The 22,811-nt window shown below is 42.0% G+C and overlaps 1 protein-coding gene across 2 annotated transcripts in view; it reads left to right on the forward strand.

The window, feature by feature from the left end:
• The window catches only part of LOC306785440 (stromal membrane-associated protein 1-like), a 110,056-nt gene that overhangs the window by 36,915 nt on the left and 50,330 nt on the right, over positions 1-22,811 (forward strand). The window lies entirely within an intron of this gene.

Consider the following 22,811-nt stretch of genomic DNA (forward strand, 5'->3'; position numbering starts at 1 on the left):
CCAGTCTTGGTATGTTTTGTTGACACACGGCTGTTCTCTCTCTCCTGCCACCAGCCTGGTCCAAAACACTTCAGTCTTTTCTTCTGCTTGTTCAGAATTTGTCATGAAGAGAATTCTTCCCCCATGTGTCTGCCATGGAGTCAGTGGTTGACCTTTGAACGTAATTCTAAGTCCGTCTGCTGAACATTGTATTTCAGCTCCAACCTTTGTCATCAAATCTCTTCCCATTAAGTTGACAGGGCATTTGGGTGAGTACAGGAATTGATGAAGCAAACATTGTCTTCCTAGTGTAGTTTCCAATGGTGTTGTGAATCTCTGCACCTCTGTTTTTCCCGAATATCCAACCGTTCTCATCGTTTTATCCGAGAGTGGGGGTGTTTTCCCATTTAGGTTTCGTAAGCATGAGGCTGCGGCACCAGAGTCAACCATCATCTCTGTGTCAACTCCGGCAACGCTACAGGTCACCATTGGTTCTGTCTGAGCCCTGTAAACCACCCATGCTTCTGGATCTTCTGGGCCTCCTCAGTACTCACTCTGTTGGTGAGCCTCCTCCCATTGTCCTTGTGACCTCATGGGCATCTGTTGGCGGTGAGGTCCCATGATGGGAGGTGCAGGTGGTCCTGGCGGACCTGGTCTTGGGTACTGCTGCCGCTGGGGTGAGAATGGAGCCTGTCGTGGTGACGCACTGATCTGCATTCCTCCTCCCATTTGCCTTGGGCAGTCTCGGGCCCAATGGCCCCATCTCCCACAGGTGTAGCATTCACCAAACCTGTCAGGGTTTTCTCTGTTTCCTGGTTGGCTATATCCGCCTGCTTGGTAAGCTCTGCCTCTTCCATATTCTCTGCCTCTGTCGGATGCACGTGCACGTCCTCTGCCTCTATAGGGCGGAGGCTGGTAGTACTCCACCATGGGGGCTGGCTCTGCTGGAGTTGGTGGCTGCTGGGCTTCTGCTGCTATCATCTGTTTCTTAGCCTGAAGTTTTCTATTGAGTTCTCTGTCAGCCTCTTTTATTTGAAGTGTCAACAGTCGCTGCGTCATTCTCTTTATGTCATCTTCTCCACTTGTCTCCTCCGCTAGATGCCTTTGGGTGTAGTGAGTAAGGTGTTCTCTCCACATGGCATCAGTCATGTTACTCAATCCCACTACTCCACGCAGTGCTGTTCGTACTGTTGGGGGCAGGCCCTGCTGTACAGTGTGCCGCCATACAACAGTGGTGGCCTCATCGCTGTCATGTCTCCCTCCTGTGGCCATAAACCACTCTACTTCAGCTCTTTTCAGATACTGATGTGTCTCTTCCTCTGATTTTATCTTCAGTCCAGAAAGAGAGTTCATATTGGGTTTTGTGGCCCAGATGCCCCTCATTGCTGACCAGAAAACTCCTCGGAAGTTGTCAAATGAGGTTTCATCCCCCCTATTGGTCGTTCCTGTACTTACTTCCAAAGTATTCAGTTGGGCTGTTCCTTCTGTTCGGATTATCATGGCACGGATGTCTCCCAATGCCAATTTATCAGCTGCTGTGAGTTTTTCAAAGACACGGATCCACGGATTGGCTCCACCGGCCAGCGGTGGCAACGCCTTTTCCAGTGCGTCCATGTCTCGATGTCCCCATGGCACAAACTCAGCTTGTCCGTTGGATTTTACCAGCAGGGGGTACTGTTGGGTATGGGCTAATGGTGTCATCTCACCTCTTACAGGATAGATATGATCTCCATAACGCTCTGGTTGCCTCCTGTTCCTACGGGATCGTCTGGCAGGTGAGCGACCTCCATCTTCTCCTTCTACTCTCTTTCTTCTGTCCTCATCAGTGTCTTCATCGCCACTGGTGATTGCTGTCCGTCTGTTCTCAGGGGTGAGGAACAAGTAACCTTTTGCTTTATACTCACCCATCCTCAGATTCCCTTCCTTTTCCTCTTCACTTTTTTCCTGTCTTTCTTTCTTGTCTGATGTCAATTCTTGATGGTTTCTAAACCACTCTTGTTCCCAGATAAGTTGTTTGTCATGACGTTGTTCCCGGGGCAACATCTCTGGAGCTTGGATATCACCGAAGGGCCCTGAGGTCTCTCCTTCAGCTCTGCCCCCCTTTTCCCCTTGCTGGTCATGGCAACTCTCTGGAGTACTTACCGTCACTCCTGTACTGTCAGTCTGTGAGCTGATGTCTTCAAGCTCGTTCCCAGACCTGCTTCCCTCTTCACTCTCCTCTTCCATATCCAATGTTCCTCCTTTGACTCTGTAGACAGGTGCTTGGATTGAGGGATAGATTGTTCTCTTCACTTTCACATATGGCGGGGGAGGTGAGGAAAGCTCAGTCTGTCCATGTGCTTCTGTCAGCACTGACGGGTATACTGCTGTGTTGCCAGGGGTGTCAGGTCTGGTAGTGGTGGTGGATTTGAAGCCAGTCTCCTTCAGGACCTCAGGTAGTCCTACTGCATCTGGAAGGGTGTTCGGGTCGACCGCTTTCCAGTACGTGAGCAGACGCTTGGTATCTGCACACCTCTTTTCTTCCATATTGCGGGCCCTGCTCCTACCTAATTTGTTCAAGCGACTGGCTCCCACATGATCTGCAACAGCGTTGTTCCTAGCCTTCGCAGCTTCTCTCCATACTTTGCATCTGTGTTCAGCCGTGGGTGCCGTCACCGTTGGAAACCATCCGTTCCTCTGCCACTTCTTCAGATATTTTCTCATCCTCTCCCATTCCTTTCCCCTCTCTTTGGGCACCGTTTGGTCCTCCATCCTTTCTCTGGCTCTTCCCAACATTTCCTGAGCAGTTAAGACGGCCATTCTGTCTCCTAGGTGAGCTCAACGTTCACACACCCGTCGTAGCACCGTCCCCGTCAAAGTCGATTCTTCGGAACTGTGTAAATTAGTAAATGTACCAAAATTAGTCAAGACGGGATACGTGAAGAAATTTTGAACCAAAATTGAACCTAGAACTCTTAAACAAATGCAACACCTAAATCAGAATCAAAATCAGATCCTAATTCGAATTCAAAAGGTTTAAAATCAAAATTACGCTTAAATTAAAAAATCAATATTTAATCAAAAAATCAATAATTAATCAATAAAAAATCAATTAAGATTAAGATTCCAAATCAAATGTAAAATCGAAATTAAAATGAAATTAAAAGTTAATAATTAATCAATTACTAATAGCAATAAAAAAATCAATTAAGATTACGATTCCAAATCAAATTTAAATGGTTTAAAATCGAAATTAAAATTAACTAAAAACTAACCAATTACAAAAAGCAATTAAAAAATTATCAATATCAAAATCCAAATAGTTCAAAATCAGAATTAAAATTAAATAAAAAATGAATAATTAATCAATTAAAAAAGCAATTAAAAATTATCAATATCAAAATCTAAATTCAATAACTGTATTCAAAACATTCAAACAGCAAAGCCAATGTAAGTCAACCTACAATTACACTCCACACTGCAATCATTGACACCTCAGCAACACCACACAGCACAATAATAAATCACATTTACTACTGAATCACTATTAAGTTCAAGAATTGAAGGATCACAACTGAAACCATTAATCTTTGTTAAAATGCTGAATTAAAACCAAAGTCAACAACTAAAGTTATAATGCTTAATTAGAACTAAAGTCAGGATGTAAGCACAAAGGTCATAGACAATGAATTTCTAAGACTGTTTTGTGTAATTTATCTAGGAAGCCACTGGGTGGCATAAAACTATGCTGTGGTTGTCTCTCTAAGCCACCAGATGTCAGCCTTTTTAGTACTAATGTAATGACAGATTCAAAACACTAGGTTTAATATTATTATTATCATTAACTAGCAGTTACTCCTCCTGGTCACTAGTTGGTGGAGTTGCTTTCTGGCGTTTTCTTCTTCTACGGTTTATCTACCTTCCTGTTTACATTCAGCCTTTGCCAGCAAATATACTACGTAAATGCTAACGGAATATGCTAACGGAATGCTAACAGCAAAAACGGAGCTTCTAATGGAGCATACGCACACACAAGTTTCACCAAAATCCCACACTTTATTTTCACTCATACGCCTTCTGTCTCCTCTCACACTCCAGCAGTTATTTTCTTTACAAGCATTTTTATTTTTCATACACAGTACAATAAACCCGGAGCTACGTCGTAGCCAACGTTAGCTCCTCACACAGCTACCACAGGTCATGCAACGGTATTCATCATGTTAAACGTATTTCCACGCTGCTAAAACACAGACTAGTCACACGTATTATTGGACTTATTTATTCATCAGTTTAAACGTATTTCCACGCTGCTAAAACACAGACTAGTCACACGTATTATCGGACTTATTGTCCGTTTTTTTTTCCCTTAAACCTCCGGTTAACAGGCTTTTAGCTTCTCCAGACCCGGGTTCACTGTTACGTATATGAAACGCGAGTTATTCACTTCCAACGCCACAAACCACTCACCCAGTCTGTCTAGTTTCACCAAAAGTCTTTATTCTACGTCTTCTGAATCAACCACACGACCCTCTAATTATACATTCACAGCCAAAACAAGCGAGTGTGTCTTTCCTGAAGCCTGCGGCCTCAGAAGCTAACTCCCGCTAGCCTAGCTCTCTAAGCAACTTATGCGACGAGACCCGACACTCGTGGACAAAGCCCACAAAGGTTTGCACACCTAAGCCCCTCAAAGCCACAATATCTCAGTTCGCCTCGCTACATAACTGCTTTAAACTAGCTATCTGCAGGCCTAACAATACTTATGTTGGGCCGAAGGAGACTCCCAGCATGAGCAAAGCAGTTTCGCCTGTTCCACAGCTTGTTTGGTTCCAATGTGGTGATTTAATTACACAGCGCTGTCAGCCTTTAATTGATTCTTAGGATCCTCTGTATACACTGGACTTGTCCCTTTAATGCATGCTACAAATATACTCTCATTGCAAACTGCAGCTAGCTCAGCTCAAAACGGCCTGCTCCACGCGCCTTTTTTTTTTTTTCACACCTTTGCCTCACAGAACAAAGGCACGTTAGCAGGGCTAACACCGGCCGGCCACATCTCCAAATAAATTGTCCTATAACTACCTAGACAGACTTCGTTAGGTGCTGTTCTTACCTTGTATTGGCGCCTTGGAGATGTAGGTGGCCGATGCCGTCCAGCATCCGTGTCTCGTCCCGCAAGCTGTACTCCTGGCTAGCTCGCCAAATTTGTGGAGGGAAAACTCCTTCCTAGGTGCGTGTGGCAGGCCAGCACACGTGGTACTGATAGCTCTTCAGCAACACGGCGCTAAAAACGTTACCGAAACTGGTTCACCGTCAGAAAGGATTTTAATCCTGCTGTTACAATTACAGTTATGCAATGGTGTACATTAATCTTTGAAATATTAAACAATTAACCCCCCCCTTGGAAAAAACTCTCCCAGTCCCAGGACAACACGACTTCCCAGGACCTCTAACTAACAGGAAAGACAAAAAACTCTTGACTGGATCCCTCCCTTATTCATTCGCGACTCCTCCCCTTTCATCTACCTCAATTTTTATTGGCTGCCTACTCTGTCTCCTCATTAAACGCCTGTCTACACAGCTTGCTCTACCTGCAACAAACACATTCAATGATTGTCAGTTATTGTTTAATCCCATCTATAATAATCCTTCAAAATGAAAGTTAAACTTCGGCAACTTGGCAGAAGTTTCATGCTTCTGCATGTTTATGTTTATCTAAATTATGCATTCCCAAACCCCTTATGATTATGACTAATTATGAACCTTAATTATGAATTATTAAACACTATTATATCTACTAATCACCCCTGTTTTGCTCAAATTTCTTACACCGTCCTCACAAACTGAGTGACTGGGCTGGAAGAGGACTGATGAGGGAGAACACCAAGACACCTATGACCACTCTGAAGGAGTTCAAAGCTTCAGTGACTCAGATGGGAGAGACTGTACATACAGCAACTGTTGCCCGGGTTCTTCACCAGTCGGAGCTGTATGGGAGAGTGGCAAAGAGAAAGCCACTGTAGAAATAATCCGCCCAAAGGCATGTGGGAGACTCCAATGTCAACTGGAAGAAGGTTCTTTGGTCTGATGAGACAAAAAGTTTGCTTTTTGGCCATCAGACTAGACGCTATGTTTGGTGAACACCAAACACTGCACATCACCACAAACACACCATCTCCACCCTGAAGCATGGTGGTGGCAGCATCATGCTCTGGGGATGCTTCTCAGCAGCAGGGCCTGGAAGGCTTGTAAAGGTAGAGGGGAACATGAATGCAGAAACATACCCCCAAATCCTGGAGGATAATCTGACTCAGTCTGCAAGAGAACTACGACTTGGGAGAACATTTATTCTCCAGCAAGACAACGACCCCAAGCATACAGCAAAAGCTCCATAGAATAGTTCCAAGACAACAAGGTGAATGTTCTGGAGTGGAAGTCAAAGCCCAGACCTCAATCCAATCCAGAATTTGTGGCTGGACTTGAGAAGAGCTGTTCACGCCCGATCCCTGCGCAACCTGACAGAGCTTGAGCTGTTTTGAAGAAGAATAGAGACACACACACACACACACACACACACACACACACACACACACACACACACTCAGTGCTGTGATTGCAGCCAAAGGTGCATTTAATTAATTGACATTATTTTGTAAAAATCAGTTTTCACTTTGATATTATAGAGGTTTGTTTTGCAAATTCTTGTCAAAAATGCCAAATTATATTGTCCATGATTTCATGTATAAAAGGATGAAACATCCAAGGGGGTGAATACTTATGCAAGGCACTGTACATCCACTCCATGTCCCCATGCAGCATGAGCTCACTGCTCTGGCACGAGTGAGTTCGTTGGCGTATATGTGCACGGGCCGCGCATTATTTCAATGTTAGCGGAATCAACAAGACATCACAGTACATCTCGCGAACCCTCTGTGACTGGCCTAAAAATGTCAGGAGAGTCCCTGGGGGAAGACTGCTGATTTCCAACGTTGTTTGCCGGCGTTAGTCATACGGACGTCCTGTCTGCTGTGTCCACAGTGCTGGCCAATGTTCTGTGTTCCTACAGCCTGCTGTGGCAGCCTACTTAACTTTTGCCATCCACTGACACTAATGCTGCGTTCACACCGGTCGCGTTGATTTTTTGACGCACTGCACAATCGCGTCCAATGCGCCGCCGGTCGTGTTCACACCAAACGCCGCAAAATCTCGTAGCGCCGGAGAGGGCCGTGGTTTATCGTCCTGGAAGCCGTTCACCTGGCCGCCATTTCTTTCCGCTGTCAACCGTGAAAGGAATAAGGACAATTGCTGCTTTGTACGTGTTGTGGAAGTCCCTCAAACATCGGAATGCCAAACGCCGTCATGTCTGGTTCATAATATTGTTCAGAGGAGCTCCGTGGATTGTATCGAGCTGTATTCACTGTCTAGCAAGCCACCGGTCGCTGTTTACTACAGCTGTAGGAACACAAAATAAACTGATTTGGCTGTGATTCAACGGCAATAAACCGACAAAAAGGGACTCCGAAATAAGTACATAATGATGCCGATTTGTACTGGTCTTCTCCGACAAAAAGGGACTCCGAAATAACTACGTAATAATACCGATTTGTAGGTTACTGATCTTCTCAATGGAGCTCTGATGGATCGGTGCTAGGCTATGCTAACATCGTAGCAGCTCCACCAGCACTCAATAACGTCACGTAGACGTAAATACGGCAGTGTCTATTCATTGTTTGTACCGTATGGTTTACACACACACACACACACACACACACATGTATACACATAGTTTGGTCCGGTCTCTGTTGATATGAGGTATCGTAGAGCTCTGGGTGAACACAGACGGCTACAGGATTTATTTCCTGATTCAACAACGGCAGGAAGCCAGTGATGACAGGGGGAGCAACTCAACGCTGATAGGCTATCGCGCCACAGCGTCACGCGATTATGTCACTGAAGTTGAAAAATTTCAACTCGCGCTTTGTCGATTTTGCGGCGTCCAACGCGTCCACCGCACTGCAATAACGCGTCCAACGCGCCGCGCCATCGCAAAATCGCGGCGCGCCAGTCTCATCGCGTCTGTGCATAGACTTTGTATGTAATCTCGACGCGCGTCAAAAAATCAACGCGACCGGTGTGAACGCAGCATTAGTGCAGCCTCACAGAGCTGCAAGCATGGTTGCAGACTCTTTTGCTAAACTCATAGCAAAAGTTCAGTGCGGATTTTCTATTTTTCTTGAAGATTAGTTTTTGTCGCTTTTCCTCGTAACCTTGTCTTTAATTGCGCTTGTACAGTTACAGTATCTTTACTTCTATTCATATTCTAGGTGTATGCCTTCTTATATACAGCCGCAACGGCGTGTGACTGGTACACAAACTGTATATAAGAAGTGGACGTAGTCGTTGTGCGTCACCCGTTGGTTTGTGAACTGCACTTTTGAAGCCTCAAGTTCGCCATTTTGCTCGTAGCCATAAGTTAGGTTTAGGAAAAGATTGTGAAATACTTCGTTAGGTTTAGGAAAAGATCGTGAAATACTTCGTTAGGTTTAGGAAAAGATTGTGACATACTACGTTAGGTTTAGGAATAGATTGTGAAATACTGTGTTGGACTTATGCCGCGTTCACACCAAATTCGCGACATTCGCGCCGCCGGTCTCGCCAGGGACTATTTGTGTTAATTCGCATGAATCACGCGAATTGCGCTAGACGTGCCGGAGAGGGGCCGTGGCTTATCGCCCTCAAAGCCGCTCAACTGTCCGCCATTAACCATGAAACAAATAACCTATTTCGGCTTAGTACGTGTTGTGGAAGTCACAGATATCCTGGGAAACTAAACGCTGTCATGTCTGGTTCATAATATTGTCCAGAGGAGCTCCGTGGATTTTATCGAGCCGTATTCACTGTGTCTAGCAAGCCACACGTCGCTGTTTACTACAGCTGTATGAACACAAAATAAACTGATTTGGCTGTGATTTAACGGCAATAAACCGACAAAAAGGGACTCCGAAATAACTACATAATGATGCCGATTTGTACTTGTCTTCTCAATATGGATCGGTGCTAGGCTAAGCTAACATTGTAGCAGCTTCACCAACACTCAGAATAACATCATGTAGACGTAAATACGGTGAGTTTGCGCCAATCGCGCCGCTAATTGTTGTTTGGTTCAGAATAACTACGAAAGTGCCGTTACTGACGTCCTCGAGTTATGGTTCTGATACCATAAATTTACGTTGACTTCTCTTTTTTTAGTTTAGAACAAACTGCTGTCTCCTGGCTGAAAAAGGGTTCGGGTTAGCTTTTGGCTTCTACGGTTTTAATTTTCATATGTTCATGATTATGGGAATAAGATACAAAATAATTTCGTAGGATTTCTATGTATTACAGCGCATTCTTTTTCGTAGGTAAAGATATGAATGTTGGATGAGACCAGCCTGCTCTAGTTACTTATCTGTACTTTTTATATCTCTCCCGAATTTCCAGTATGGGGACCAATAAATGCTTATCTCATCTTCTCTTATTCACTTTGTCTCTGTGAGCAAATCCACCGATCGAGTTCATTCCAACTAAGAGATCCCAATTTTTCTTTCCAAAACACAGTTTAGGGTTCTTCAGCCTTTGTCCTTTTTGAACACTGTGGACTTGTATTACAGCTTAAACATCTCAAATCCTCCCTGAGCCGCTATAATTCTTGTTTCATTAGTCCCCGTATAACTATTCCACTTAACCTCAGCCAGTGTCCTCTGCAAGAGTACAAATGAAGCTGTGAAAGGTCTGCCCGGCGGACACGTTGCGGTTAAGACGTTCACCATCTTTCTGCCTCACTATCAGCAGTCGCCTCAGCAGATAGCCAGACGCTTCTATCTCCGAGTCCTAATAACCTCTGTTAATCCTCCCTCAACCAGCTCGCACTACTCCTCTTGTTATCTATCCACTCTTTATCACTAGCCACTCTTTACCCCCCCCCCTTCCTTCCAGCCTCCTTTCTCTTTATCTTCATCATCAGCCCGTCTGTGCCTATTTAGTGCAGTGCCGACATCTCTGGCAGAATCAAAGGAGGAGGATGAAGTTTTGTGAGAGGGGTTGGGGAGAACAAAAAAAACTAAAAGACATCAACAGAATAAGAAGGATACAAAATGAATTCACATCTCTGTACTGCGTTCACCACCACGGGCAACAAGAGCAGGCAGTCATTTGATGCCTTAACAGCTGAGGAGGGAGGGTGATGGATGGGAGTGAGGAAAGATGGAAAATGGAAAAAAAACATTCTTCTGTTCTGCCCTCAGAAAGACGCAGTCAGTTTCCGCCCGCGGGTGGTTTAAGGGAGGAAGAGAGGAAGGAAAGGAGGCAGTTTCGATGTTGGATAGATAGATACCAAGGGGACATTTTTTCACGACAGCAGCATTTATGGTACAGGTAAAGCAATAACAGTAAAAAATAATAAATGTAAAAATGCACAATATATACAATGAAATAGAATAATATTAAAATGAACGTACTAAACAATGGTGCAAAGATTTAACCAAAACAAACAAACAGTGTAACGCAGTTATAGTTGTGTGAGTAATCTGGCCAGAGGAGATCTATTGTAGAGTCTTATTGCAGTGGGCAGGAATGATCTCCTGTATCTGTCCTTGTGACAGCGGAGCTCGATCAGTCTGTTGGAAAAAGTGCTCTGCTGTCCCTGCAGTAGGTGGTGGAGAGGGTGGTCCAGATTATCCAATATGGATAATAGTTTCTTCGTGTCCAGTTTGCAGCCAATGATGGAGCCGGCCTTCTTAACCAGTTTGTTATTAAGTCTGTTGGTGTCTCCGGCTCCAATGCTGCTCCCCCAGCAGACTACAGAGAAGTAAAGTGCACCCTGAGTTGTACTGGAAGTCAGTGATGTACAAGATGAACAGGAAGGGAGACAGAACCGTTCCCTGTGGAGCTCCATTACCACTGTATCACACAGCACACTGCCTAGTCGGACAAACTGTGGTCTGCTTGTCAGGTAGTCAGTGATCTAGGAGACGGTGGACGCGTTAACCCCCACCACCCGCAGCTTCTCACTCAGTAGCAGTGGCTGGATGGTGTTGAATGCACTGGAGAAATCAAAGAAAGTGATTCTCACAGAGCTACCGATTTCATCCAGGCGTCATCCACTCCCACATGAGGCTGGTATGCAAATTGCAGAGGGTCCAGTGAGGATTTCACCTGCGGTCGAAGGTGGGCCAAGACCAGCCTCTCCAGCACCTTCATCACATGAGATGTGAGGGCAACTGGTCGGTAGTCATTGAGGCCAAAAAATCGTATGAAACATACACAATTAATTGTGAAACAGGCTTACAGTATGTTAGCTGGCCATAACATTAATGGCTATACTTTCAGGACGGGACATGCAAGTTAAACTACCAGTAGGTTTGCCGACATGAAAAATAAAATTAACCCTATCACTTTACTAATTTAGTTTAACAATTAAGTAGCAGCTGCCCATTCTTACATTACAAAAAGGGTTGGTGAAAATTAAAAATTTAATTTTTTTTGTCCTAATTTTCCAACACCACTGACATATGGCTGACTTTTTTAACTTCGTAAGTAAAAAAACAATGGCAACAAAAAGCATGTCCCAGCCGTGTGCATCACTTTTTAGCGTCCCCTGGAAACACTCTCCATTGTTATGGTCTCTAATTGGTTGCGTTTTCTTTATTTGTTTGTTTTGCTGTTTATGATTGTGTTTTCTGCATTTGGTTGTCTCTTCTGTATTTCCAGCACGTTTCTGTATATGGCTGTGGTTTCTAAATTTGGTTGTGTTTTCTGACCGTAGTGTAACATATTCAGTAACATCCATATTTTAGCTTTTTATGACCTGATTTCGTTCCCTATTTCTTGGAATAATCAATCTGTTCAGCTGTTGTGTGGAGAGGCAGTATGTGGAGACGAGGCACTGATCTTGAGGGAGGTAGCTGGAGCTGTGGTGCATGTGGAAAGGCAGCGAACTGCCAGATGGCAAAGAGTAAACAAGGAAATCTGTTCACCGACGTCAGGCGGGAAAAATTTAAGCAGCTGATGGGATTTTTGTCAGATTGGATTGGTGTGGATTTTGAAGACCGATTGGAAATGGCAGTAATTATTATTGCAATTATGATGGCCTGCTTTCATGAAAGATTCCGTGTGCACCAAGCTGTAGGAGGCATAAGCTAGGCTTTTCACCATCTCGAAAAAAAACAATACTTGGTTTGAATTTACTCGAATCTTCTGAACATGGAAGATGTAATGTGCTATGCATGCAAATGCGGTGTTCGGGAATTATGTTTTCTTGACTTTCTCCTTTCTGTATCTCCCTCCTGTCTCTATCCATTCCACTCCATATCTTTGATGCTCACCCCATCTGATACTGTGATGTCAGTGGAGACATGCACACATACTGAACTTGGCTGTCTTTCGTCTGATATCAATAATCAATCAATATTTACTACATTATCCGATCAGATGATGTGAAAGGAAAGTCTCGTAGTGATGGACGAACAAACCCACAGAATACACTTAGTTGATGCCCCTCCCACATCTGTGTTCAGGGCGAAGCAGGAGCTTTAGCTTAGCTTAGTTTAGCTTATCTTAAAGACTGGAAGCAGGGGGGAAACAGCTGGCCTGCTTATCTGTATCTTTAAAAACTAGTTACATAATGTGTCTCCTAAAACAAAAATCAACAACACTCGACTCAAACCTCTTAGAAAATGTTACAGCACGCAACTCTGCGTAAACTGTCACTTGTGACAATACTGTTTGTGTGGATGAGACAAAAATACTCTACATGCAAAAACTGTTGAGACAAATTTTATTCTTGAGAACTGACTACATTCAAGACAACTTATTAACGAGTGAGCTTAAGAGGTTCTTGAGCCAGGCTAGCTGTCCCCCCCCCCCCCCCGGTTTCCCTTCCTTATGCTAAGCTAATTGCCTCTTGGCTCCAGCTCCATACTTAACACACATACGTATTGAGTGGTATTGCTATCTCATCTCACTCTCGTCAAAAGGCAAATCAGCGTTCTGCCCAAAACGTTGAACTATAACTTTATATCCGTCAGGTGGTCAGTAAAACGAAATGCTAATTTTGCACATCCAGCATTACAACTTGATGGCAATGTTTTGTTTGTGTCAAAAAGAAAGAAACACAAAAGCTGAAAGCAACATTAAAGTGCCTGAAAATGTGGTTTTAAATCTTAAAACTGCTATCATTGATATTTTTCTAACATCAACTTGTCGAATAGGAAATAGGTGGCTCACAGTAACTAACCTACGGAGAATCATCATCTGAAACTGCAGCCCCGCTTAGCTTTACGCAGCTTTAAAAGCTGCTCACACCAAGAATCATAAACGTGAGCTAGCGCTAACGATGTGAGCATCCTCACTGATGAACTGTAACGTTCTGTAAAAACTGTACTTGACCCTAAATGAGTGATAGTCTAACTGCGAGTTCACCATATCAACTTTACAATCAAAGACACAGCATGTGACACAAGAAAATGCATTTCCGCCTGAAAATGCGTTGGAATGCTGAAAGCTGAAATTAATTGTGAAAAAAATTGCTGAAAATTAAGAAATGGGAGACTATCTGTCTGAAAAATGTTGAAGCCCGAAAGCATTTAAACTGCACTGCTGAAAAACCTTCTAGTTGAAATGTCTAACTATGGTGTCTGTAGCTGAAAGTATGAGGAAGAAGAAGGCTTTGAAAGTTGAAGAAGTATAACAGGATTTGAAGATTTTCTCCATAGAAATCCCATTCAAAAGAAAATTGCAAAAAGCTTAATTCAAAAGGTTTAAAGATTACAAATATGAAAAGTCGAAGCACCCCTCTCCTGAAAGAGCTGAACATTTTGATATTTGAATAATTTCTGTAGCTTAAACTAATTTCAGAAGTACGGTAGTGATATTTGTAGTAATAGTAGTAGAAGTTGTAGTTGAAGTAGAAGTATGATTAGCAGTAGAAGTATTACAGTTTTTCTCGATTGCTAAGACTTGAAACGGTCACACATTCTCTCAAAACTAAACACAAAACCTCATCTTCAAGCACTATTTACAAAACCTCTGAATCCTCTTGCAAAATGAAACTTTCGCCTCAAAACAGTTTTACCTGTGCTCAAAATCAAACACTGCTCTCAAATCATAAACAAAGTGTTACTGTAACAAATAGAAAGCACGATGTCCTCTCACATTGTTTCTTCTATCCATTCTCAGACTTTCTCCTTCCCACCTTCAACCACCTGTTTTCTCTCTAAACTGGCTAATATTGGTTGTGTCACATCATTTGATCAAGTGAAATCAATTTTGAGTGATTGTGTTTAATCAATGACATGTGTTCTCTCTTTGTATTTGATTGTTGCCACTTGTGTTTACCAGTATGGATGACATGTGCATTACAGTGCAGAATGTGTTTTGAGACTGAGAATGTGTTTAGAGTTTTGCTGAAAAGTCTAAGTGAGATCTGAAAATTGTGTTTTACCATGTGAAACAGTTTAAGGTATTGGCAACAGACTGCACAATTAGCTAAATGAGTTCAGGCAACTGAGAACTTTGTTCAGCCAATGGGTTTTAGTGTTTTAGCAATTGAGAAAAACTGTAGTAGCATTAGAATAAGTAGTAGTAGTAGCAGTAGTGATATTTGTAATAGTAGTAGTAGAAGTCATAGTTGTAGTCGAAGTATCATTAGTAGTAGAAGTATTAGTATTTTGAAGAAGTATTAGCATTTAGAAGAAGTAGTAGCCTAGTATCAGTAGTAGTAGTAATAGCTGTAGTAGTGGTCGTAGTATTTAATATAACAGTAGTAGTAGTAGTAAAAGTAATGGAAGTATTTGAAGTAGCAGTAGTAGTAGTACTAGTAGCAGTCGTACTAATAGCTGTAGTAGTATTAGTACTGGTAGTAGCATGAATAGCAGTAGTAGCAGTTGTAGTATAAGTAATAGTAGTAGTGGTAGTAATAGCAGTAGTGGTAGTAATAATATTGATGGTAGCAGTAATAGCACTAGTAATAGTAGCAACAGCAAAAGTTGTAGTAGAAGTAGTAGCAGCAGTAGTAGTAGTAGTAATACTAGAAATATTAGCAGCAGTAGTAATTGTCGCAGTATTAGTAAGAGCATTCATTATTTCAACAAAAAAGCCAAATTTTGAGCTTAATGTTTACATACAGTAAATCCATGGGGCTTTTATTTCGAAAGGGTGGGGCTAGGTGGGGGAGGGAGGGGGAGAGGAGACATAATCACAAAGTTTGACACACATAAACAGAGGTTATTAAATGACAGGCTTCATCACAAGCAGTTCAGTTAGAATTCACTCTCTGGGGCTTTTATTTTGAAATGGGGTGTGGGGGAGAAGGGGAGAGGAGACAGAATCATAATGTTAGATAAACACAAACCGGTTATTAAATGACAGGCTCATCACAAGCATTTCAGTTAGGATTCATTCTGTGGGGCTTTTATTTTAAAATGGCGTGTGTGTGTATGTGTGTGTGTGGGGGGGAAGACCTCTAAAGATCCCTAAGACCTGAATGACTGTATGAGAGAGAGAGACAGAGAGAGAGAGGGAGAGGAGTGTATGTGCGCATGTGTCTGTGAGTCTATGTGTTTATCAACATCACTAATTGGCTCAATCGCAAACACCTGTGTGCCTGAAGCCATTTCATGGAGATAAAACAGGGATTATTCTCCATAGAGAGATCCCATTGAAAATAAAAAGCTTAATAATTCAAAAGTTTAAAGGTTAGAAATATGAAAAGTCATAGCACCCCTCTGGTGAAAGAGCTGAACATTTTGATAGTTGAATGGTTTCTGTAGCTTAAAAAATTAAGGAGAAGAGGTGGGACGGAAGAAATAGAAGTTGAATAAAGATTCGAAGAACATGCTTAACAGCATTCCAACAATAAAGATTCGAAGCATTCCAACAAATATGCCCTCAAACAAGTTGTTGCAGGTTTAAGCGCTTCTCTAAAACATTGAATATTCACGACTGAATAAGCAACAATCAAAACCAGAATTTGGGAGAAAGAAACTGCTTTAGATATTCTTTAGGAGTTTAACACTCCAAACCTAACACTTGACAGCACCCTGGCTAGTTTTTGAGTGTGTTACCGTTGCATTTGATCACTATTTCCTACCCTTCAATACACTGTGTCGAGCTGAGAGATAAAAATAGGGTTGAGAAAACAAACTGCTACTGTTGGTAGACCGCAGAGTTCAACTCAAGCATGCTCTGTCTGTCTCACAGGTCAACGGCAGGTTAATGGAGGTCATCCCTACACTCTGTAACTCTGAGTGTGTGTGTGTGTGTGTCTGTGGGCAAGTGAGACGCTCTGATACCATTCATTCTGTGCAGCTGCAAGGCTGAATATAACACTGGCTCGGCGCGTACTGAAGCGAAGAGTGCTCCGCTGCAGATGAGAAAATCCTCCTCCATTCCTTTCTAATTAACTCGGCTAGTCTTTCCCCTCTCTTCTCACCCTGTTCTCCTGGTTCTGTCCGTCTTCATCCAACCCACCGTCTGAACTTCTCTGTCCTCCAGCCGAAGTCCTACGAAGCTGCTCCTCCCTGCGCCTCGCCGTCCTCCCAGGCTGACGGGGACAGACAGGAGGTGTGGTGGTGTTTTGCTGTTGGTTGTGTTCCGTTTGCCCAGTCAGTAGTCCTAGTAGTCAGTCAACGGTACGCTTATAGCTGGTTTCCCCCTGATACTCGCATTATCTAATCTACAACATAAAAACAGCCGACATCATTTGGGACAGTGTCTGACCGTCGACAGTCCTCGTTTAGAGGCTTTTATTCTGAAAGCCATCTAAAACGTCGGCTCAACTTCACTGAACGTAAAGATTGCCAAGGAAGCATCAGCAACCTCTTTTAACATCCTTTTTTTGTCCTTTTTCTCAGTTAATTCAAGGCAAGGAAAGGAAAGTTTATTTGTACAGCACATTTCAACAACAAGGTAATTCAAAGTGCTTCACATGAAACCATTAAAAGCATAAAGGCAAAAGTAAAGGAGATTTAAAACATACATTGAAACAATAATCGATGTCTTCCTGAAACATTACGCTGCACGCAATCAACCATACACTGCCGCAATTCTGCAATTACTCGCACACAAACCACGTTTGGAAAAGATCTCTGCCGATCTGCGTTTTATAGTGTACGCCTTGCACGAACTCGGTCCTGGAGGAAATGGCGATATATTGTGCAGTCCTTTTAAAACCATTAAAAGCATCAAAACATAGGCAAAAGAAAAGGAGATTGAACAGCAATTAAGAACAGTGTAAGAAATAAAATACAGTAGTAAAATGCAGAAATGCAGGAAATTGATTAATATATGAATTGAATGTGGTTCAATTAAAGACAGCAGCAAACAGAAAGGTCTTCAATCTTGATTTAAATGAGCTGAGGGTCTCAGCAGACCTGCAGCTTTCTGGGACTTTGTTCCAGATATGTGGAGCAGAAAAACTGAAGGCTGCTTCTCCATGTTTAGTTCTGACTCTGGGAACAGATAGTAGACCGGTCCCAGACGACCTGAGGGGTCGGGATGGTTCATAAGGTAGTAGCAGATCACAGATGTATTTTGGTCCCAAACCATTCAGTGCTTTGTAAACCAACAGCAGGATTTTAAAGTCAATTCTTTGTTGGACAGGAAGCCAGTGCAAAGACCTCAGAACTGGAGTGATGTGATCCACCCTCCTGGTCTTAGTGAGGACTCGAGCTGCAGCTTTCTGACAGACTTTTTACAGAGACCTGTAAACACACCGTTACAGTAGTCCAGTCTGCTGAAGATAAATGCGTGGACAAGTTTTTCCAAATCCTGTTGAGACATAAGTCCTCTAATCCTTGATATATTCTTCAGGTGATAGTAGGCTGATTTTGTAATTGTCTTGATATGGCTGTTCAGGTTGAGGTCTGAATCCATAACTACACCTAGATTTCTGGCTTGGTTTGTGGGTTTTAACATCAGTGACTGAAGCTGAGCGGTGATTTTCAATTGTTCGTCCTTGGTACCAAAAACAATTACTTCTGTTTTATCTTTGTTTAATTGAAGAAAATTCTGGATTCAAGGCAACTTCCCTAAGCAATAGCATGAAAGTGACGGCATGAAGCAATCAACAAGATTATTTCAGAGACTTGTCGCTCCGTTGGCCATTTTGAATGACAGTCCACTCACAGGTGTCCAGTCAGTGGTGTTTCTTTTCCCTCACAAATGATCTTTGGCAGGTTGCAGCACTGGCTTGCGAACAGCCAAAAGTGTCATTTTTCACCTTTTCATTGTCTCCGTGACACTTCAAGCGGCCAGCAGTGTTTATTTTTAACTGGCAAAAGTGACGGAGCTGAAAATGAGAAGCCTGCCACCTGACCGTTGTCCACATTACTCACTGCTAGAAAGAGTGAGGAGAGATAACAGCTTTGAGATTAATTGGCGTCAGAGCTGAACAAATCCTGTCGACCGTGAGCCGGATCCTAAATGGAAGTGGCTATCAGAACACAATACACACAGTACAACCCAAATAAGAATTGAATTTATTTTATTGTTAATATTTTCTTTTTTTAATATTGCCGTACTTTTAATGCTGTGATGTTTGTGAGTTGGCTTTGTGTTTCTAGGTCGTTCTCCTGTGTTGGTGTGTCGCATGCTTCTCTTGTTGTTGCAAACTTGAGTCAAGTTATGAATTATAAAAAATACATCTGCCAACTCTGTCCATGGCTATATATTCACACACTGATTTAACTCCTTCACCAAGACAAACCAACAGCAGCAAGAGCAGGTGTTTGTTAAATGTGTTGGCGTAGAGACCCGTGCTGTGTCCAAAAGGACTCCCTTGTTCCCTCATTCCCTACTCCCTGTATCAGGGGTTTACAATTCACATTCAACCAGGTCCAGGTCGAGAGAATTTCCTCACGCAAAAGTCCTGAACATCACAATAATTTCTAACTTGCGCTATGATTTAGTTCCATATATATTGGAGTAGCCTAACAGTTGCATTAATGTCTGTATGTCGTCAACAACTGACTGTCAAACCAAATAAATAAAGTTCAATTGAATCATATCTCAACAATATTCATTGTCAGATGAATTATAAATAATACATACTCTAATAATAAATACATGTTCTTTCATTTCAAGTGAAGTAACGACTGGATTAAAGAATCAATTAAATAACAGAAAGCTTTTAAGAATAATTGCATCTTAAAATAAAGCACTTCATTTTAGAAAACTGAATGGAATTGTCCTGCAGCTTTAGATTCGCTTCATTCAGGTGTGAAGTGATGTCACTCAAAAGAGCCATGATATGATATTCTTCTCATTTTCTTAAAAGAGAGAATGATGTGCATGGACTTTCTCTGTGGTTGTTGAAACCACTTGTTTCAGCTCTATTCCTCTGTCAACATCATTGTTGGACAGTTTAACATTTTATGTTCAGCTTCTGATCATATTGGGCTATTAGGTTTATTTTTCTGTGCCTTCATTTCGGATGCGAGTGGGTACGTGTGGAAAGTGAATTACGTGTGTTTTTCCATCAGCTTTTAAAAAATCTGTCTACCTATCTACATCTTACTGTTGCCGGGCAGGTTCTTCTGTTCCAGCTCATATGAGACGGTATTTCGTTGCCGTCCGAGGCGAGATGATGTCAGAGAGGCGCCGATAACGGCTCTCTGGATTTATAGTGGACACTATTTGGCTTATTTTCTCTGCACTGTTGCTTACATCACTGCTGTCGCACAAGTGCCAGATCAACGTCCATAATACTGTAAATACAGATGTGCATTTTTGTGATGAATACATAGTTTCAGCTATTTTGTTGTGTTCTTAGTGTGAATTTAAGTGACCTCTGGTAAGCAGTGATCCATTGTACACTGTATGTCTGGGGCTTTTATGGTGAAAGGTCAAAGCGGAAGGAATGGAGCGCTGTCGTTGTGGAGCAATAAGTGCATTTGCTCTAAATGAATGAATGAATACAAAGTACTTTGAGCCGTTTGTGTTGTGATGCGCTGCTCTGCTCACATTTAAAAATATTATTTCCGCACCACAACATAATTGATTCTTCCCAATTGCGGCTTTCCCTCCTTTCACCTGCCTGCCTTTCTTCCTGTAGCGCAATGCATCATGGTATATAATGCTTGGTTAGTGACCGCTTCTTCTCACGATGCATTGTGTGATGCTCTGAGTCCATTATATAGGGTGTAATAATTCTCACTATACATTCAGACAGCAGTACAACATGGTGAACCCCACTATATATACAGTAGTCCAGTATAAAGTGAGAAGTAATTGATTCGGGACACAGCCATGGTACTATGAGAGCAGCGTGGGTCCTTTCAGGAATACATTAGCTCAGTGCGTATTGTGAGAGAGGAAGTGTACAGTCAGGGTTTTAGTTTCTCTCTGAATAAACGCTGCATGTTCACTGGCTTTGTGTTTCCTCATTGCTTCTTAACTTTTGAAAATTATATCAAGCCACCTTAAACAACCCGTTACATGTGGTCGGTCTACATAAAACTTTGAAAACAAGAAATTTAAAATAAATCTGTGCACACAGGGCTCGACAGGAACTGTTTCCAGTTCGCCATTGGCAACCATCTTGAGAAATTGGCAACTAATTCCTTACCGATGGCAACCACTTTTTAACATAAACAAATAGGGACCTCAAACAGCAAACACCTCAACTCAAAATATAAATGGACATGTAACTGGATATTATCTTAATTACTCAAAAGATAGGCTAAGGTGACTAAAAATGGTTACCATGTTTTCAGTTTCAGCAAGCCAAACTAAAAAAAGGTTGCCAGCCCGGTGTAAAATCAACAAAGAAAGACAATCAAATCGTCCGTCCCAATTATTTGTATTACAATTAATCGTCAACTCGAATTTTCGAATTATGACTGCTCTAATCCCAGCTGTAATTTTGCTGTGATTTATTAGTGATGGTTCCGATGGGAGTATAATACTAGTAGCCTGCTAATGCTGCTGGAAAGAAATTGTCTAATGAGCTCATAGTGTCAGACACTTGGTGCCTGCCACAGCCTCAAAGATGTCAACAGAAGCTCAGCCAAAATATAGCCGATGCTCTGTGCTGAAGATGTCAAGCGGTGTAAGGCAAGGCAAGGCAAGTTTATTTGTATAGCACATTTCAACAACAAGGTAATTCAAAGTGCTTCACATAAAACCATTAAAAGCATCAAAACACAAGGCAAAAGAAAAGGAGATTTAAAAACAATTAAAAAACAGTGTAAGAAATAAAATACAGAAATGCAGGAAATTAATTAATATATTAATTGAACGTGGTTCAATTAAAGGCAGCAGCAAACAGAAAGGTCTTCAATCTTGATTTAAATGAGCTGAGCTGTTAAATGAACAGTGTAAACGGAATAGACGGCAGTATCTGTATTTCTGTTCATGTGTGAACAGTTGCCATTGTTGCTTCCATTCCACTGCCATGAAGTCTGCGTAAAAAATACTTCAAAAGTTCAAATTCAAGCGAAAAGAATAAAATAATTATCCCCGACGGCTAGCCTTGACATTTGGCTCAGTCTCTCTGTTTGCTGTGCACTGTGCTGTATTTGGCTTTTTAATATTCTAGTCCATTAGTCTGAAGTAAAAAAAAAAAGAAAAGAAAGAAAAACAATGCACACTCACAAAAGATAGTGACTGTAGAATAATAATAGATCCATCCTGTCAATCTTCATGCTGATTTGCATCATTGTAAATGTTGATGATTATGTAGTATTGTTTATCATGTTCTTAAGACAAATAACCCAATCATAAATAACTACTACTGCACATAAACAGCCAGTAAATTAATTGCATTGAGAGTGGAGACAGAGGGAGACGCGGAGAGAATCAGACCGCTATTGTTATTATAATGGCTAGATTGTAGGCTGCAACCCGCTAAGCTAAAGCTGCTCTCTTTGGCAGCCTGACAGTCATTAGCTAAAGCCTGTTGGTGGCTGGCATCAGCACCGGCTCATTTGCATACAACAAAGCAAGACGGAACCATTAACCTGCAAACACTACATCAACTCTCCGTACGCTAATAATGTCTGCACATTAGGTCTGCATTGTGAGTGCATTAAAATCACATTACTGAGCGAGATCTAATTGTTTTGAACCTGCTATTAGGTACAAGAAATCATTACCATTAGGCCCCATGTTCCCTCCTTCAGAATATTGTAATGGTTGTCGAATGGTGATATAATGAAGAAAATTGCCTTCTTTCTGCATGCTTAAGCAGTATTATATGCTAATTGTGGTATTACAGATAACAGAGTTATCACTGTAAGATATGTTGCGGAAATAACTTGCTGTATCTATACCGTTAAGCATATGAATACAATATTAAATCATAATTACATTGGGATTCAGTCAGATTAAGTTTATAGGAATGTGCATTATTACTGATATCATTAAAAGCCATATTGGCCTGACCATTAATTGAATTGGAGTAGAACGGACATTGAGCGGTTTTCTGTGGTCACTCATAAAATAGAAAATGGCGATTGTTTTTAGTTGTTATGGTCACAATAACACATCAGTGGGCTAGCTAACTAGCCAGCTGTGCATTCAATTGTGAAGAAATTAGCAAGCTAGCTAAACAAGCCAGCTGGCCATTAAAGCATGGTGGAATTAGCAAGCTAGCTAAATAGCCAGCTGGCCGCGGGTACGATAGCGAGCGGTCTAGCTTGTAATGTTACTACTCTACTGTTTGTTTTCGTGGTCACTGCAAAACCTCACCTCAGTGAGTCAGCGATTTTCAATAAGTCGATTGAGTTTATGTGGAAGTTCGACTGCTACAATGGTCACATAAAAAGTTACACATAAAAATTGCCGCCGCTCTGACCATTCTGCTACGTTGATTTGAA

The sequence above is a fragment of the Melanostigma gelatinosum genome, assembly GCF_949748355.1.
Source record: "Melanostigma gelatinosum genome assembly, chromosome: 12".
In the NCBI taxonomy this organism is placed as follows: Eukaryota; Metazoa; Chordata; class Actinopteri; order Perciformes; family Zoarcidae; genus Melanostigma; species Melanostigma gelatinosum.